Source organism: Leucoraja erinacea, chromosome 33 (assembly GCF_028641065.1).
Source record: "Leucoraja erinacea ecotype New England chromosome 33, Leri_hhj_1, whole genome shotgun sequence".
NCBI classification, from domain to species: domain Eukaryota; kingdom Metazoa; phylum Chordata; class Chondrichthyes; order Rajiformes; family Rajidae; genus Leucoraja; species Leucoraja erinaceus.
Genome location: NC_073409.1, coordinates 14,196,507 through 14,212,893, shown reverse-complemented (window position 1 = coordinate 14,212,893; position 16,387 = coordinate 14,196,507).

Sequence of the window (16,387 nt, the reverse complement as noted above, 5' to 3'; positions counted from 1 at the left end):
TTACCAGAGCAGAAAATAATGAGTTACCAACAGTTACCTCATTTCACTCAAGTTAGAAAATTAGGTTTATACTTATATTAGTTTTACATTTGAAACAACACTACTCTTTTCAAAGCTCAAAAAATAAGGAATAATGTTAACTTTGCAAACTGATCCAACAATAACATTTTTTCCCAGAGACAGGAAATTCCTGTGACTCTTACGGTTTTTGATTTTTTTTTGGAAAAAAAAAATCCAATATTGGATTCTGTTAATCCAGCTCCCCATTTCTGAGGTAATGTCACAATGTAATTTGTACCTTTACATTTTGACAAATCTATCTTTGTTGTAACCATAGCAATGCTGACAAAACAGAAGTGGTCGATGAACTCCAGAGGCACTGAGATGCATTCCAATTGCATACAAAACTGCAGAATGGGGCCAAGGTATATTCACAGGCCAACTGGAGATTGGTCCCAATACTGTAGGGATTGAGAGAAGGGGAGCTGTGGTAAATGATATCATTTCCTTTGGCCTTGGAATCCGTTCCCCCGTAATCAATTGGATTGATTACAACTGAGAAGTTTTTAGTTCGGAATACATTTCTCAGCATCAATAAGGATTAATGTTGCCAGGCAGAAATCAGCTAGTCATTTTCTGTTGCGAAGAAGGATTTTACATCTTTGAGTTGATCTAAGTGTACAGTCGGCACACCTCAGTGTGCAGCACACTCTCACCTCTGAATCAGAAGGTCACGGATTTCTATTCTTACCTCAGAGTTCATGTTCATATATAATAGGAGGGGGTGGAAGATTGCAACCTTCACGTGGTCTGCCCTGTTTCAACTAATGCAATCAACTCGACGTGCACAAACAGATGATCAAATAGAACAAGTTATCCAACAACTTTAGGCTGTGCACGCCACACGAAAGAAGGAGAAGTGATAGGAGCATAATTACTCCATTCGGCCCATCGAGTCCACTCCGCCATTCAATCATGGCTGATCTAGCTCTCCCTCCTAACCCCATTCTCCTGCTTCTCCCCATAAACCCTGACAACCGTACTAATCAAGAATCTATCTATCTTTGCCTTAAGAATATCCATTGACTTGGCCTCCACAGCCCTCCATGGCAATGAATTCCTCAGATTCACCACCCTGGACTTGAACAGAATAAACGGTGTGGACATGCATGGTGAAGTAGTGTGGGAAGGCTGCACTGTCAGAGGTGCAGATGCAAGTGCATTCGAGGAATAAGGCCAGTCAGCATTCCCAGTTCTCTCAACTGGTGAACATTGCTTCTGTGAACTCTGCAACTTGAAGACCTCCCTCGTGTGGTCAGCTACCGAGGGGAGGCCCGACAGAACTCAACAAGGTGTGAGCTTTAACTGGGATGCCCCTGTCCAGGTCCGGAGCTTCAGGGTCGAGCTAGGTTGGTATGGGTAGAAAAGAGAGAATCGATGAGAACTTCAATTTGACTTAAAGTGGCCGCAAGAAGTTTCTTCAAAATGAATACTGCTTGAAAATAGTTACTTTTCATATTTTTAAGTGTTTAATTTTCCTTCCTTCTATTTTCTCCAACCTCTTCCATTAGCTCAAGTGGATTGTTCATGCCTGAGCCTAAGTAATACTTTGTGAGCACTTAGAGAGTTTCTCAGCTGCCAAGGTTCAGAAATGATCAACAACCCCAGCTTGTCTCTTCCTTCCCCAACCGGCCCCCCAGCACATGCATTTCAAAACCTCCCCCCAGCGTTCTGTGTTTTCCTGACGTCCGAAATTCCCTCAAAAGTCCTGCATCACCTCCTTGCGTCATCAAAGCTTCCAGTTATGATGTGACCCACGCCCCTCATCATCAACAACAATGCTTTCAGCCATAACAACCCCAAACATTTTTTATATTCCTGTAATTCTCCCCTTCCCATAACATCATGACGGGGTTAAAGGCCTCATAATCATCAGTGGCCCCAGTGCTTCAGATGCCAAAACACTGAGAGTTTTTGCTGCATAAAAAAATAAATAGGTTGAGAAGCAAAATATTGCAGATATTGAAATGAAAAGCAGAAAATACAAATACTTGGAATGTCAGAAACCTACTCTGGGGATAAAAACCGTCAATATTTCAATGACCTTTCACATCAATCTAAAACATTAAACTGTTTACATAAAACATAGAACAATATAGCCCAAGAACAGTTCTCTTGGCCCACAATGTCTGTGCCGAACCTGATGCCAAGACCAACTCTTATCTGCTTGCACATAATCCATATCCCTCCATTCCTTGAATAGCCTTATGCCTTTCCAAAATTCCCCTAAATGCCACTATTGTGTAGGCCTCAACCACCACTCCAGCAGCACGTTCCAGGCACTCACCACCCTCTGTGTAAAAAACATGCCCATACATCTCCTTTAACATTTCACCTCTCACCTTGAAGCTATGCCCTCTAGTATTTGATATTTCCATCCTGGGAATATCTTATCTATTATCCTCACACAATTTAATATTCTTCTATCAGGTTTCCAGGCAATCTTCGGTGTTCCAGAGAAAACAATTCATCTGTCCAACCTCTCCTTGTAACTAATACCCCCTAACCCAGGCATCATTCTGGCTAGCCTCTTCTATTCTATTCTATTTGGCCTCCACATCCTTCCTGTCATGGGGTGACCAGCACTGCAAATGTAGCCTAACCAAAGTCCTATGAAGCGACATATTATCCTCTTGTACTCAATACCCCGACTTGTGAAAGTAAGCATACAATATGTTTTCTTCACTCAATCTCCTTGTGTTGCCTCTTTCAGGCAACTATGGCCTTGGATCCCAGGATCCCTCTGTACATCAATGCTGTGAAGGATCATGCCATTAATCGTATATTTCCCCCCTTACATTTCACCTCCCAAAGTGCAACTCCTTACACTTGCTCAAATTAAACTCCATCTACCATTTCTCCGCCCTTTTCTGTCGCTGATCTATATCCCGCTGTATACTTTGACAGATTCCTCACAGTCAACAATCCCAGCAATATTGGTGTCATCAGTAATGGGCCTGTCCTATTTAGGTGATTTTTTAGGCGACTAGTCTGTCGTCACATGGTCGCCTGCATGCTTTCCTCAGTCGCCCAAAGAGTCGTACCATTTTTCTGGTCACTGCTGGATTTTGAAATGTTCAAAACTTGTCGGCGACAGTCGGCGCCTGTGAGCTTGACGCCAACGATCGTAGCCTGACGTAGGTGGTCACCAGTGCTGACCTCGGTGAATTCATTGGCGACTACCTACGTCAGCCTATGTCAACCAGCGACAGATACTGGTGACTGAATTGTCTTAAGTTGTCGCTGACAGGGTCATATCTTGTCGTAGATAATCGCGGGTGGACGTAGGTTGTCGTAGGTGTGGTCGTAGGTGGACGTCTTAATCGGTCGCTGGTTGTCGGTAGCTTGACGTAGCTTGACATCGACCAGGTGGCAGGTTGTTGTAGACATTGTCCAGTCGCTCGTTTTTCGGCTACCTGCTACGACTATGACAGTCGCTGACAGTCGCCGAAAAAATCGCCTAATTGGGACATTACTACCACTCCTGTCTATACAAGTCATTGATATATACTACTACCACAGATGCTGCCCGACCTGCTGAATATTTCTGACATTAATAGGTCAATATTTAAGATTTGCAGATACTGGTTAATGCACAAAAGGACTCAAAGTAATCACAGCAGATCAGATAGCATTTCTGGAGAACATGGATAGATGACATATTGGGTCAGAACCCTGTGTGGTGACGTTTTGGGTCGAGAAGGGTATTGGTCCAAAATGTCACCTTCTCCAGAGATGCTGCCTGACCACCTGAGTTACTCCAGGAATTTACGTCCTTTTGTAGGTCAATATTTAACCAGTCTTTGGACGATATCTTTGCAGCCAAAAGGGACGATGAAAATAATTTGAATGATTCTTCTTACGAAACAGCTCATTTTATTTCCTGCTAAGTTCACCTAATAGTCGAAGATACTTTAAAGATTAACAGTACATTACATGTTGCATATTTTTGTGCCAGTCTCTGTTGGCGGAGTTGATCAGTGACAAATGCAATGTAATCCAAAGAAGCGTTACAGGAAGTATACTTAGGAAAGAGAAGCATGAGGGCAGGAGAATCAACATTTACAATTGTAGCATCTCCTTTCCTTTATCAGTCAGTGCATTGAGTTCAGTGGTTGGGATGCCATTGTGATGTATATGTAAATGCCAGTGCCCCTTTAATATAATGGGGCTGTGCCTCGTGATCGAGAGCAGGTGACCTTGGAGAAGTGTCCGTGGGTGGGGCAGAATAAATCATACTTACAAGATGTCGGACGTGTTTTCCTTATGCTTGTGCTAGTCACAACAGGGCCTTACGTGGTCTCAAACATTACAGCCATGCTCTACTTGTCACTGGGCATTAATACTTGCACCTCTATCACCATCAACCAACATTCTTGGTGATTAAATTATAAACCGAGAAAGGAAAAAGTATATTCATTAGCTTGGTTCCCATGGGGCTGTAAGATTTATAATACTCAGACTGAGGCCCAGGTTCTGATTAATTACATCATTCAGCTTCAGAATATGGCTGAAATCCTGCAAGATGACATTACTCAGAACAGTGAAAACCACAGTTTCCACCTCAGGATTAATTGTCTGGCTGGTAGTTTTTTTGGGGGGGGGAAGGAAATTATAAAAATTCTTGCTCCTGCAACAGTCCAGCATTGTAAACTATGTTTAAGTCGCTCTTTCTAATGGGTCAATGGTATTTGCCACATACTGTGCTACAGATACCAGCTAGACGTTTTTAAGGTTTTTATATTTATTCATTTGTGGGAAGGGACCCAGGTGTAATTGACCTTGAGCGGGCTATTTGAACTGCTCCTGTCTGTGTGATGAAGGTGCTTCCAATTTTCTGGAGAGAACCAGAGCTCGTGTTATGCAGGAGGAGCGATGAGATATTTCCAGGTATGCTTGTGGGAGAAAAACCTGGAGGTGAAGATGCTGTCTGCAAAAATGCTACTCGGAGGGAGAAGCAGTAAGTTTAATGTCGAGGAAGCCTTGAAGAGATGTCGCCGTGCATTTCACAAGCACAGCAGCCGTGTTGAATGGTGCAGAGAGTGTCTAAGGCTGAGTGTTCATTGTCCAGACAAGCTAAGATAATATAACACTGACAGATGCTGGAAATATTCACCTGGTTTGGTAGGAGTTGTGGATAGGAAAAAAAGTTAACATTTCAGGCCCTGACATTCTGTTAAATGGTAACAGCCTTCTGGCCACAAGAACGCAAGCATTATCTTTTCCTTCCTGCTACCGAGCTAATTATAGATCTAATTTGCAAAACTCACCTTGATCCCATGAACATTTACTTTCTTGTCTAACTTGCTATGTGGAACCGTGTCAAAGGCCTTGCCAAAACACATGCAGGCCACACCAAAAGCACTTTTCACAACTTCAAACAAAATGTAACCCAGTTAGCCAGAGCTGAAATTCTTTTAACAAACCCATGCGGACTTTCTCTGATAAATCTGTGTATTTCTAAAATGAAAGATTATGGTTACCCTTTGCAATGGATTGTAATAACTTGCATTAAAAAACTAACTTCAATTACTTGGTTTATCACTTTCACCCTTTCTAAACAACAGTGCAACCGACCAAGTAATGATTGCTTTCAGGCTTTGTGTGGCAAAACAGAGGACACTCATGGACGGAGTCTTTTTTAAACTGAATTCTATGCAGGAATTTAGACCTAACGGAGTATCAGGAGTAGTTGGGAACGTTCAAGGTCATGCAGGAACTGGTGTCTGACTTGGACTCCATCCCTCACCAAGAGAAGGCGAGGGAAGTTGGGCTATAAGCTGGAAATTAAAAAAATAGTTTATGCAATCAGATAAACCACGAGCTCCTATTCCAGCCTGCCATGCAGGCTTTGCAACGCTGCAGCGAACATTAACAGTGCTGCTGTTTCGGAAACAGCTGGCCTGCTCTGGGCCCAGCGCGGAACATTTGAGTTAACCGCTTGTAGACCTGAAGGTGTCTGCTCTGTGTCGTGTTCCCTAAGAAGATGCTGCGAGCTTACCGAAGCTGTCAGGAGTACAACTGACATCCAAAGGCCACCTGGACTTTGTGGCTATTAGAGCCCTTCCCGTCAAACTGTTGAAGAAGTGAAGCAAAGGGCTCCAATTAGCAAGCATGAAAGATCTCAGTCAGTCACCCATCACTAATGCTCGGGAGAACATTTGACAGCATTTTCTTTTCCTGTCCCTTATTATTTGTGGTGATTCTATCCAGAGTTTGCGGCAACACTGAATAGGCAGAAGATCTTTTTATTTTCGTTAATCTGTTGAACATTGGCTCTGTCTCCTGCCCTTTAACTGCACATTGTCCTTTGAAGAGCAAAGGAACAATCATTACTGCCTTATGCAATATGGAAAAACCTCAACTGATTGATTTTAACAGTTACTTTCAGATCCAATTTTTCTTCCCACCCCACCCGTCTCTCAATGTCATTATCGGGTGGGAATGAGTGCGGGAAAGAAAATGGAAGGGAGAAAGAGAGAGAGAGCCTGAGAAAGAGAGATGTAAAAAAAGAGAGAGAAAGAAGAACGGGGGAAGAAGGAATGAACACTTAAAAATAAGTACTTTCTAAATGTGGTCGCTGTTGTAGAAACCGCAACAGCCAATTTCGTAAAGCTAACTCCCACAAACACCAGTGTTAAAACTATCAATTTATCTCTTTAAACTAGGGACAAATCGTGGCCAGGACATCAGGGAGAAGCCCCTTAACTCTTCCCCTGACTACTTTCTTGGAATGCTTTATATCCTCCCGAGAAGACAGATAAAATGCCTATTATTGCTAACAGAAAGAGTGCTCAGGTGCATCATTCTTAATTCATAAAGGACATTAATAATCAGCAAGAAACCTTTATCCTACTGGTTCAGGTGAAAACATAAGCTATTTTGCTAGTTAAGAGAGTAAACTAATCAGAAGATTATGACTTTTAAGTCCGATGGCAGAGCCTTGAGTAAAGGTATAGGCTGACACTCCAGGGCCATTCAGAAACATAGCTGGAGGAGCCATGTTGACGATGAGACGATGACATGAGATGACCTCCATCGGTACTTTAACATAGATGATATCCCATGAGATGCTAAGTTCTTCCCACTATTCTGGCCAATATTTACCCTTCAACAAACATCATTACGAAACAGATTATCTTCTCAGTATCACTTTTTGTTGTTTGAAGTATTTTATTTTGCTCCACTTTTTAAGTAGCAAGAGTGACAATGCCCCAATAGTGCTTCACCTTGGGATGTCTGAAATGTGTTACAAATGCAAATCTTTCTTTCATCTGTTATACCCACCACAATATCAAAATGTTACATTTGCATATCAATGTTGTTCCAACTTCCTCCAACATACCAAAACACAAGTGTAGATTATTTACTTATTACACCCCAGAGGGGGGCCTTCAGCCTACTGGCACCATGCCAGCCGTGAGAACACAAAAGTGACATTCATTTTGCACATAAGGACGTGCGGTGTTCATTTGATTGAGGCACATAGATCGGGGCAGAACCAGAACACTTCAACCAAAGCAGATGTTATTAAACTATGCATTGGTGATTATGTAGGGCAGTCTTCCGCTAACCTTGCTCAGAGTATGGGAGGGACCAGGCATGTGCGTCTGCATTTTCATTCGATAAATATTTTTAAAGTAATATTTACCATAGCAACAGAGCTGAACATTATCTTCAACATGATCTAAGCGCAGTAGTCCCAGACAAAAACGTCATTGAGGCAGCTAGACGTGTTTGGTTAGTGTGAACAAGTGCAATGTCTGAATAGATATCCTTACACGTTTTCACACTTCATCTGACAAAGCAAAACTGGAATCCATTTTGGGGGATATTATTGTGGTATCAGTGACAATGAACAAGGCAGCAATGAGATGATTTGAGATGATTCTTCACTCTCCATCTTGCTTTTGCCAGATGCAATATAGCTTCGAAGGTCATGAGACCGTTTCCGACCAATCTGCGGCCCTCTTGTTTAATGGGCAAAGTAGGTATATTGTGCAGTGTCAAGAATGATCATCTCAGCCAACTGCTCGGAGAAAATCCACAGAGCAGATCTAATGCCGATGTAAAAAAGGAGGATTTTATTCACCCAAAATTAATGATTTAATTACTACCATGAGAGATCAGGATGAAAATCACCAATGCTTGGCAAGAGTTAAAGAAAAGACTCTTTTTATTTTAACTCTAATATTTTAGATGGATGTTAAGTGATTGGAAAGTGGGAAATGAGAGAAGTACATAGTTCTGGGGTATTGGCAAGAATGGTCTGCATTTGATGACGGCATTGATAGCCCAGCCTTATTCCGTGTTGCTGACAGCAACTTTGGGATTTCTGCCCATGCTTAGATCAACGAGGAAGTCCCAGAGATGCTGTCAGAGAACAACCACTCCTTACTGTTTGCATCTTTCTTCACCACAATCAAGGAAAGTCCCTTGATGTAACATGAGCTTAAGCTATGTACTTTCTAACCTCAACCGTAAAATTGTCTGAAAACTTGTGCCACGATGCTCATGAGCTTTTAATTATATACAATGCCAGAATTATCGTTTCAACAAATAATCTGGCTCTGAAAGTCTAAATATGTCTAAGTGGAAGTGATTTTCATATTTTTCTTTGTTTATATTTCAACTTCCACCTAAATCGCATGATTAATATTTATTTTCTGCAAATAATGTCAAGTCAAGAGTGTTTTATTGTCATATGTACTGAAACGGAACATCGAAATTCTTAATGGCAGCAACACAGCAGATTTGTAAACACAGTTACACAATAGGCTTGAAAGATTAATTGACAACTATATTTTGTATTTCCCTGAAGGTAGACACAAAATGCTGGAGTAACTCAGCGGGACAGGCAGCATCTCTGAAGAGAAGGAACGGGTGACCTTTCTAGTTGAGATCCGTCTGAAAAAGGGTCACCCATTCCTTCTCTCCAGAGATGTTGCCTGTCCCTCTGAGTTACTCCAGCATTTTGTGTCTATTTTTGGTGCTAACCAGCATCTGCAGCTCCTTCCGACACAGTTTGAATTTTCTTTTTGCTATCTCTAAGAGTTCTGTAAACGTGTTGACATCAGCACTGCTGGATGCCAGGGATTTGTTTGAACTGATGTTTGACAATCTGGCACAAGCCAAGAAGTTTACCCCTCTGAGGCTGCTAAATCTTAAAGAGCAGCTTTCTTCATGCTCAGTGGCAGGTGCTGTAGATCTGCTGTTAATTACAAATCCTGGATCATTGAGCTCAAAGTGAAATATGTTATCATTTTAACAGTGAGAATTCTGGGAGCAGTAAGTTATGTAAGAATGCTGGTGTCTGAGATTCGATATCTTCGGTCTTTTAACAGGCGTACGCACTGTATACACTAAAATAAAACTGAAAATGCAGGGAATGTTCAGCAAATAAGAAACAGAATGAAAGCCTCAGAACAAAAGCCTATCGTTTTTTTTTGATGAGGTATTGAAATTGATCCACGATGGTAGGTCATTGGATGTTGGCTGCGTGGATTTTATGAATGCATTTGACAAAGTCCACCATGCTAGGCTGCTCCGGAAGATTAAAATACATGGGATTAACGGTGACTTGGTCGTTTGGATTCAGAACTGGCTCACTCCCAGCAGACGGAAGGTCATGCTGGAAGGACAATATTCAGGCTGGAGGTCTGTGACCAGTGGAGCTCCTCGGAGACCTGTGCCGGGACCTCTGCTGTTTTGAGATACAATGCCCTCCATAATGTTTGGGACAAAGATCCATCATTTATTTATTTGCCTCTGTACTCCACAATTTGAGATTCGTAATAGAAAAAATCACATGTGGTTAAAGTGCACATTGTCAGATTTTATTAAAGGGTATTTTTTATACATTTTTGTTTCGCCATGTAGAAATTACAGCTGTGTTTATACATAGTCCCCCCATTTCAGGGCACCATAATGTTTGGGACACATGGCTTCACAGGTGTTTGTAATTGCTTAGGTGTGTTTAATTGCCTCCTTAATGCAGGTATAAGCGAGCTCTCAGCGCCTAGTCTTTCCTCCAGTCTTTCCATCTTCTTTGGAAACTTTTATTGCTGTTTATGAACATGAGGACCAAAGTTGTGCCAATGAAAGTCAAAGAAGCCATTATGAGACTGAGAAACAAGAATACAACTGTTAAAGACATCAGCCAATCCTTAGGCTTACCAAAATCAACTGTTTGGAACATCATTAAGAAGAAAGAGAGCACTGGTGAGCTTACTAATTGCAAAGGGACTGGCAGGACAAGGAAAACCTCCACAGCTGATGGCAGAAGAATTCTCTCTATATTAAAGAAAAAAACGCAAACACTTGTCCGACAGATCAGAAACTCTCTTCGGGAGTCAGGTGTGGATTTGTCAATGACCACTGTCCATAGAAGACTTCATGAACAGAAATAAAGAGGCTAAATAAAGACGGGTTGGTTGGAAAGTTTGCAGATGACACCAAGATTGCTCGGGTCACAAACTGTGAAGAAATGCTGCCAATGTATACAGTATATTGGGGTCTGTTGGTCAAGGTGTCGAGGATCCAGTTGCAGAGATGAGCGCTGACTCCAAGTCCCGCGAGTTAGGTGATGAGCTTGGATGGGATAATGGGAGAGCTGTGGTTTATGTAGTCTGCTCCTGAGCCTGGCCAAGATGGCCATTCACAGTTCCAGGCAGTGGGCCGTATGGGATTCCGCTTAAATTTGACTGCCTGGACTTCTGAGGATATCTCCGGGTGTTCCTGAAGAGGGAGCACACTGTGTCCACTGGCTCTCTGGAGGTCGCCTCACGGACTGGGCGCCGCATGGACTGGAGCGCAGCCTGGCCAAGGATGGCAATATTTCAAGTGAATGTTTTAATTTAATGTACATTTGTAAATAATGAATTGGGAATGATGTAAATATATAAATAAACTCATTTTCTTTAATACAAAAACAATTACACGGAATGGTGGAACCGAGACTGAGTGGCCTCGTCGTTGTTCCTGTGTTTTATCTTGACGCACTCACTGAAAAGCTCTCAAAAAAAACTTCTCAATGGAAGATGCAAGCTCCTGACTGCTGCTGTGAATGTCGCAGGAAGTCATGTTGTTTTTCGTGAGTGTAACAACAGCATGTTTTTAAAGATACTGCTATGAGCATAATGAGAACATTGTAAGGCACACTCTTTGAATTCATTCTAGTCACAAATCTCTGGCCAACATCAGCAATTACTTTCTCCTCTCTCTTGTTTTTAATCATTATTTCACTTTTTTTTAAACATTTCCACCCACTCTCCAACACACAATCATAGCAAAACATATTTATTCCTATTCCTTCCCAGTGAAACAATTCAGTGCTAATCTGAGTTTTTTTTCAAAATATGGGTACTTCCGAAAAGCTTTTGGTTTTAAGATGTGGAAAGCAAGTTGGAGGCCTTAACATTCATGCCTCAGGATCGAAGCCGAAGGTCTTTGAAGCTGGATAAAGAAATGGGCTGCAGTGTGGACATTGGGGTTTTATAAACAGGGGTACAGAGAGGAAAACACATGAAGTAAACCCAAGTATTCTACATCAGAGGTTAGGCCTCAGCAGGGAGATTGAGTCCATTTCTGGGCCCTGAATTTCAGGAAGGATGCAAAACCCAGGAGTGGATGCAGAGGAGATTTACGCATTGTGGTCCCAGGATGAGAGTACCAATTCCATGGGAAAACCATGGAAGGTGGATACAATGACAAAGTTCATAAGATGATAGAAGGAGGTGAGTTATACGGAGAGACAGGAATATCTGAGTGTTTTCCCAGGAGTGTATGAGGCTGAGGAGTGTTCGCACAGAGGTTAATAAATTCATGAGGAGCAGAGATAAGGTGCTTGGTCACCAACTGTTTCTCAGGGTAAGGGATTCTAAAACTAAAGGGCATATGTTTAAGGTAAGAAGGGAAAGATTTAAGGGCATGTTTTTCACACAGTGGGGTGGTGAATAGATTTAACGAACAATCAGGTGAAGGAATACTCAGTGCAGGGAAGTTGAACCATCACAATTGTTTTTGTCTTATAACCAACAGTCCTGAACCAGTGGGGAATGGATAGAGAGTGGTGAACGCCTGGAATAAACGAGCAGATGACCTGAGCAAGTTCACGGTAGATTTGTATTTGAAGGACAGGGCGATGTGCAGGTGGCCTTGCGAGAGCTGCGTGTTCGATGCTCTGCCTGAATCTTTGCCTTTACTATTTGGCACCCAGTCAACTGCGCACAAGCACCAAGCCACGAGTTCAGAGTTTGTGTCGCCTTTCAAAGCATTTTACAAGCAAATGAAAAAATCAGAGGAAAGCACAATCTGTCCAAACTAGGTGGGATTCGGTTTAATATGAGAATCCAATTTGCAGATTTGGTTCAGTCTGTGGAGATAGCTCATAGTCATTCTCTCTGACCCTGGTACTGATTTTGTATTAATACTGTGTCCTTCATTGTATCTGTCATGGACTTGGATGAAGCCAGTGAAGAAATTGCAGGAGCCCTGACTGAGATATTCACATCATTGTTAGCCTGGGTGCTGGAAGACTGAGGGTGGCTAATTTTGTTTAGTTTAGTTGTTGAGATACATCGTGGAAACAGGTCCTTCTGCCCACCAGGGCCAGGCTGACCAACAATCACCAGATCATACACTAGTTCTATCCTACACATTAGGGTTAATTTACAGAAGCCAATTTTTGGACTGTGGAAGGACACTGTTTATGTTGTGCCTCTATTCAAGAAGGGATAGTTTGAGTTTTGACAACATGAGTGGGAACTGTTAAGACAGATGGGAAGAAACATTTCCCCAAGGCTGGGGGATCAGAGAGGGGGTGATATTGGAGTGAAGCTAGGACATTGTGGGGCAGAGAGGAACTAACTGAACATTGCTTTGTAATAATGGAAAAGCCACGAAGATTTGAAGAGCATCCTCTCTGGTGCAAGCTTATGTGAAAGTTTGCAATGGTACTGAAGCTGGATCTCACTCGTGTGTAGCCCTGTGTTTTAGTTCAGGGCACAGACTGCCCCCTCATTTTAACCGGTAAATCAAGTTGCCAATATCTGTTCGCTTGCAGCCATTTCTCAAGCAGCCATTGAATATCGAGCTGGTTGCTGAAAGGGAACAAGCTGCAAACCTTCGGTTTCTCACGAAAATATGGAATTTCAGAGTTTGCAGTTAGCAAGTGTCGGACAAGCCATTTTGTGTGCCTCTTTGGCTCAGTGTTGTCTTTGAGATCAAAGGGCAGTGGTTCAAGTGTGCATCCTTTATATTCAGCTGGCCTGCAGTTTATTGAGGGATGCGGGGACAGCGAAAAGCAGAGCATAGTGTAATGTGTTTGATTTTAGAACTTGCCCCTCAGAGGGGTGGGGGCTTTTGCATGGTGGGGGAAGGGAGAGAAAACCAGGAAGGCCCCCCTGTCCCTGTGAATCTTGAGGTTTTCTGTGACGTTCATGGTAGGTTAGTTTGTCACAGAGCTGGTATGAGTTTTGGCATGCTCGTGGGATGATTTGCTGAATGGGGGACCGAGCATTTTCGCATAGCTTGTTGAAAAGACCTCGAGCGCTGCAGAAAATCAAACTGACAGGACAAAGCAGAAACCCCTGACAAGAGAGAAGTTAATAGGAACCCAAGAATGGCCTTTAACCTTCTGGGATTCTGTTGCTACATTCCAGGACAGTGTCAAACCAGTTCCGAGCTCAGCATAACTGCTCACTTGCTCACTGCTTGTACGGGGATATTTCTCATAACAGGATACACTTTCTTTTGTATATGATCCTGCACTTGTGTTGCATCATTATTGGCCGGAAAGAAATCATTTAAAGGGCAAATACTTTTTCATTCACTTCCTCTCCGGCAGTTGCCAGGATACAGAGCACAATCTATTCATTCTCTGCTGGCTCAAGCTAATGTTTGCTCTTCTAATTTTCTCTCAGGATGTGGGCAATATTGGCAAGGTCACTTCTATTGCCAATCCCCATCCATGGTTTTTATAACTGGGTGGCTTGTGCGGCCATTTCGGAGAGCGTTAAGCCAATCACGCCGTGTTCAACGAGGCAGCGTGTGGACTGGGCCCCACCCTCACATCAGTCTGAAGAAGGATGTCAGGCTTGTTGTCAGGCCCCCTCCCCATCTATACATGACTGAACTGATGGGGTTTTTTTTTTTTTTTACTGTCATGCCATCTCTTGGCTTGGAAACACATCAGTTGTTCCTCCACCATCAAAATGTGAGCAGAGCCGCCGGTGAACTTTCACCTCACGGACCAACCTATCCACTCTTAAGGGCCTGTCCCACTTGGGCATTATTTGCGTGTCATTTAGGCGACACGTTGGTGGTGACTGTGAAGCGAAAATCGTCTAGCCGTACGACAGTCGCGCGCCAAGTGCTCATGAGGGCCCTTCTTCTTTTGGGAGCCATTTGCGATGTTGTTTGTACTTAGTCCAATCTCCGTGGCAAGGATTTTCCCAGTGAAAAAAATGTCAAAATTACGTGTGCTTTATACCCGGATGGTCATGTAGTGCGGCGCTCATATGACGTGCAAATGTCTCAGTTCGCAATAACCAACCTGATCTCCCGGTGGCTCAGCACTTCAACTCCCCCTCCCATTCCGAATCCGACCTTTCTGCCCTGGGCCTCCTCCACGGCCAGAGTGAGGACCACTGGAAATTGGACCACATATTTCGCTTGGGCAGTTTGCGGTATGAACATTGACTTCTCTAATTTCAGGTAGTCCCTACTTTCCTCAGCTCTCCCTCAGCCCACTGGCTCCACCTCTTCCTTTCTTCTTCCCCCCCCCCCCCCCCACCCTCACATCAGTCTGAAGAAGGGTCTCAACCCGAAACATTGCCTATTTCCTTCGCTCCATAGATGCAATAGACAAAAGACAATAGACAATAGGTGCAGGAGTAGGCTATTTGGCCCTTCGAGCCAACACCGCCATTCAATGGCTGATCAACCCCTACCAGTACCCCATTCCTGCCTTCTCCCCATATCCCCTGACTTCACTATTTTTAAGAGCCCTATCTAGCTCTCTCTTGAAAGCATCCAGAGAACCTGCCTCCACCACCTTCTGAGGCAGAGATTTCCACAGACTCACAACTCTCTGTGAGAAAAAGTGTTTCCTCGTCTCCGTTCTAAATGGCTTACTCCTTATTCTTAAACTGTGGCCCCTGGTTCTGGACTCCCCCAACATCGGGAACATGTTTCCTGCCTCCAGTGTGTCCAAGCCCTTAACAATCTTATATGTATCAATGAGATTCCCCTCTCATCCTTCTAAACTCCAGAGTGTACAAGCCCAGCCGCTCCATTCTCTCAGCATATGACAGTCCCGTCATCCCGGGAATTAACCTTGTAAACCTATGCTGCACTCCCTCAATAGCAAGAATGTCCTTCCTCAAATTAGGGGACCAAAACTGCATGCAATACTCCAGGTGTTGGCTCACTTGGGCGCTGTACAACTGCAGAAGGACCTCTTTGTTCCTATATTCGATTCCTCTTGTTATAAAGGCCAACATGCCATCCGCTTTCTTCACTGCCTGCTGTACCTGCATGTTTACTTTCATAGACTGATGTACAAGGACCACCAGATCCCGTTGTACTTCCCCTTTTCCTAACTTGACGCCATTTAGGTAGTAATCTGCCTTCCTGCTACCAAAGTGGATAACATCACATTTATCTGCATTAAACTTCATCTGCCATGCATCTGCCCACTCCCCCAACCTGTCCAAGTCACCCTGCATTCTCATAGCATCCTCCTCACGGTTCACACTGCCACCCAACTTTGTGTCATCTGCAAATTTGCTAATGTTACTTTTGCTGCCTCACCCGCTGAGTTTCTCCAGCATTTTTATCTACCTAGGTGAAATGCTTTGTTTCATAAAATTACCTGGTAAAATCACACAGCAGACCTCACCTAGGCAGCATAGAAGTTGCCACGTCAACTTTGGTGGGAATGTTGACGTTTATGGTCCACCATTATGGTCCACCAAGCACAAAGTATGTAATAAACAGGAGCGAAAACAGAGTGGTTTGGTTACTGGAAAGTAGCCAGCGTTCTGGAACACTGATATTGAAATCTGGATCGAATCTCAATATAATGCAGCTGGGGAATTTAACTTAAATGCGGATTGAAAAATCTGGGATTATTGATGTGACCATGAAACTACTGGATTGTTGTGAGAATCCTTGTGGTTCCTAATGATCTTCTGGGATCAACTCTTTTGTTTCTACTGCAGCTTTTTGCGTCTCGCCCATCCTGGCCCAATTTGGCATGTGTGTGACTACAGACCCAACCAATGAGTTGACTCTAAACCACTTACCAGTTCAGGGACGATTATGG